Source organism: Pinus tabuliformis, chromosome 1_2 (genome assembly GCF_031772625.1).
Source record: "Pinus tabuliformis cultivar Carrire ecotype Pingquan chromosome 1_2, CPIR1, whole genome shotgun sequence".
NCBI lineage: Eukaryota > Viridiplantae > Streptophyta > Pinopsida > Pinales > Pinaceae > Pinus > Pinus tabuliformis.
This window is the reverse complement of record NC_142298.1, coordinates 1,205,868,452-1,205,872,362: the sequence shown is the minus strand read 5'-3', so window position 1 is coordinate 1,205,872,362 and position 3,911 is coordinate 1,205,868,452.

Sequence of the window (3,911 nt, the reverse complement as noted above, 5' to 3'; positions counted from 1 at the left end):
ATGTCAAAGAGTGGCAAGTATTTGAGAATGACATGCAAATAAACAACTTTTTAACCTTGCAACAAGAGTTTACAGGATTAAATATTGACCTTGAGACAGCAAGTCAATCTCAAATAGTTGATGGAGCAAGTCAATCACAATTACAGTTTCAACAGTCTGACCACCCAATGTCACCTAGAACAGCCAAACAATTACTCAGTCCAACCATTTTCAACAAAGAAAACATTCAGCAAATTCACCAAATTGACTGTGAAGAGCTGAGCAACGCTGAAGATGAAATCATACAACTCAAAGACAATCTTCTTCCAGCAGGCCTTACCCCACTAGAGGATATTTTTGACTCAAATGATGTCCCCAGGAAACCAAAGATGCAGCCATTAGATGCAACAATTGAGGAATGTAACATTGGTACCACTGACAAGCCTAAAATAATAAAGCTATCTGCTGCTTTACCCCCTGATCAAAAGCCCAAATATATTGATCTCTTTAAAGAGTTCCAAGATGTCTTTGCCTGGGGTTATGAGGACTTGAAGTCTTATGATACCTCTGTTATCCAGCACACCATTCCCCTCAAGCCTAATCAAAAACCATTCAAACAGAAATTGAGAAGAATCAATCCTGTGCTCCTTCCTTCCATTGAAAAGGAATTACAAAAAATGTTCAAAGCTGGTATCATAGCACCAATCAGGTTTTCTGAGTGGATTTCAAATTTGGTCCCTACAAGAAAGAAAACTGGTGAGATTAGACTTTGTGTAGACTTAAGGAATTTGAACCTAGTGTCACTCAAAGACAACTACCCCTTACCCAAAATGGACCACATTCTTCAAAGGGTAGTAGGGGCCTCAAGAATATCATTGTTGGATGGTTTCTCAGGTTTCAATCAAATCCTGGTACACCCTGATGATCAAGACAAAACTGCATTTACTACCCCATGGGGCACTTTCAAGTATGTGAAGATGCCCTTTGGATTGAAAAATGCAGGGGCAACGTTTCAAAGAGCAATGGACATTGCTTTTGCAAAGGAAATTCATGACTTCTTGGTCATTTACTTAGATGATCTTACACCCTTTTCAAAATCTGACCAAGAACACTTGAAACATTTAAGACAAATCTTCATAACATGCAGGAAATACGGTATTTCCTTAAACCCCAAGAAGTCATTATTTGGCTTGGAAGAAGGGAAACTTCTAGGGCACATCATTTCGAAAGATGGCATAAGAATTGATCCAGATAGGATACAAGCTATCCTACAAATGCCTCACCCAAGGAATGTCAAGGAGCTGCAAGGATTCTTAGGAAAAATCAACTTTTTGAGAAGGTTTATCCCAAATTTAGCAGAGTTAATCAGATTACTAAACAACATGCTAAAGAAGGATTCAAAGGTCAAGTGGACCGTTGAAGCAAAGCAAGCCTTTGAAAGTATAAAATTGGCCTTGACTCAAACCCCAGTGTTAACTAACCCTCAGTTTGACAGAGACTTTATTATTTTTTCTTTTGCCTCCCAGCATACTATTGCTGCTGTATTATTACAGAAAGATGACCAAGGGAATGAAAAGCCCATTGCTTTTTTCAGCAGAGCTCTTAGAGATGCTCCTCTAAAGTACCAAATAATGGAAAAACAAGCCTATGCCTTAATCAAAGCTATCAAAGACTTTAGGATTTACATCCTTTACTCCCATGTTGTGGCTTATGTACCAAGTCCTATTGTCAAAGACATTCTCACACAAGAAAACTTAGAGGGTAGAAGAGGAAAATGGATTGCAAACATACTTGAATTTGACATTGAAATAAAGCCTACAAAGCTGATAAAAGGGCAAGGTTTGGCCAAGTTAATGACAGAAGCAAATTTCCAAGCCTTAGATATCAACCAACTGGACAGTGAAACAGAGCTGGCGACTCCAAAGATCAATGTAGCCTTTGAACAATCTCCATGGTACTCTGATATCTGTTATGTATTACAAAACCTGTGTGCTCCCCCAGGACTGTCCAGAACTAAGTCTAGGTTCCTAAAAATGAAAACATCTAAATTTTGTGTGATAGATGAGAATCTACTCTGGAAAAACCATGAAGGTATTTTGCTGCACTGTCTTCTTGAGAGTGAAACTGACAATATCATGCAAGAATTCCATGCTGGAGACTGTGGTGGACATTTGTACTGGAAGTCCACCGTAGACAAGATATTAAGGGCTGGTTATTACTGGCCCACTATGTTCTCTGATGTGAAGAAATTCACAACATCATGCCACAAGTGCCAGCTGTTTGAAGGCAAAAGACAGTTGCTGCCACTTCCTTTGAGGCCCATTGCAACAGAGAGACCTTTTCAACAATGGGGCTTGGATTTCATTGGAGAAATTCATCCCTCATCTTCAGGACAACACAGATGGATCTTGACAGCAACAGACTACTTCACCAAGTGGATTGAAGCTGTCCCATGCAGACAAGCAAATGATTCAGTAATCATTCAATTTTTGGAAAACAATATACTGGCTAGATTTGGCTGCCCAGACAAGATAATAACAGACAATGCTGCTGCCTTCAGATCCAAGAAAATGGTGAACTTTTGCCATAAATTTCACATTACTTTGGGCCATTCTACAGCTTACTATCCTCAAGGAAATGGCCTTGCTGAATCCTCAAACAAAAGCCTGATAAACATCATAAAGAAAGTGCTGGAAGAGAACAAAAAGAACTGGCATAAGAAACTAGTAAATGCTTTATGGGCAGACAGATTAACCACTAAAAGATCAATTGGGACCAGCCCATATGAGTTAGTCTATGGATTAGAGGCCAGATTTCCTTCATCACTAGGAGTGCCGGTTATGAAACTTCTACAAGAAAGCCAAGCAGAGCCAAATGACATGCAAAGAAGGATTAACCAGATAATCTGTTTACAGCAGACCAGAGAACAAGTTTTCAGCAGAGTGCAGATATTACAAGAGAAACTAAAAAAGGCCTTTGACAGAAGAACTAAAGCAGAGGATTTCAATGTAGGGGACAAAGTTCTAAAGTGGGATGCAAGAAGAGAAGAGAAAGGAAAACATGGGAAGTTTGATTCTTTATGGAAAGGACCATTTTCTGTCCAAGCAGTACAAGGTAATAACACCTACTTCCTAAAAAGTTTGACTGTAACTGAACTGGATGAAGGTCCTGTCAATGGCAGGATGCTGAAGCACTATTTTGACTGTTCACTATGATAGAAATTCAGAGGTTCATTGTATATATGCAGCCTTACATATTATCTTCTATTTTAGAATGTAAAAAAAGGGTTTTCCCAAATGCTGCACCTAGCAGCAACAGGCAGATAGAATCAGAGGTTCTCCAAGAAAAGGCACACAATTTTGACAGATTACATGCAGCAAATTTCAAAGATTAAGATGGGCAGTCAAGGAATAAGGCAATCTGACCTGCTGTTCTTGGTCTTTCAAAAGAAAAACCATCCCCATGTGGAGCCACTGTTGGATACCTATACTAATAGGTTTCATATTTCATGATTGGCAAGAGAAAAGCCAAATATGCTCTGCTCTGGTGTCCCAAAGATCCCATATTTCTTAGAAAGCAAGAGCTGGGTAAAGTGTTTCAAGTATTGAGGACCTTATTTCAAATTTTGTGGATGATTCAACAGTCTAATCTGGATCATGCCATGTTTCAATTTTGAGTTTTAGAATAGAGAAAGAAGTCTGTCCAAACAGCCTAATCTTGGCAGACAAGTAGTTCAGGTAGAGAAGCAAAGGTTCCCAAAAGTTTAATCTGGGACCTTGGAAGACATAAGGGTAGAAGTAGGTAGAGAGAAAAGGAAAAAGCCAAAGAAAAGAAAAGGCAATTGAGGGTTGCAAGTCCAAGTGCCCCTCCAAGAAGAAACAAAAAATGCTAGGCAAAATAGTTGGGTAGGCAGTTGTGGTTGCAGAAAGAAT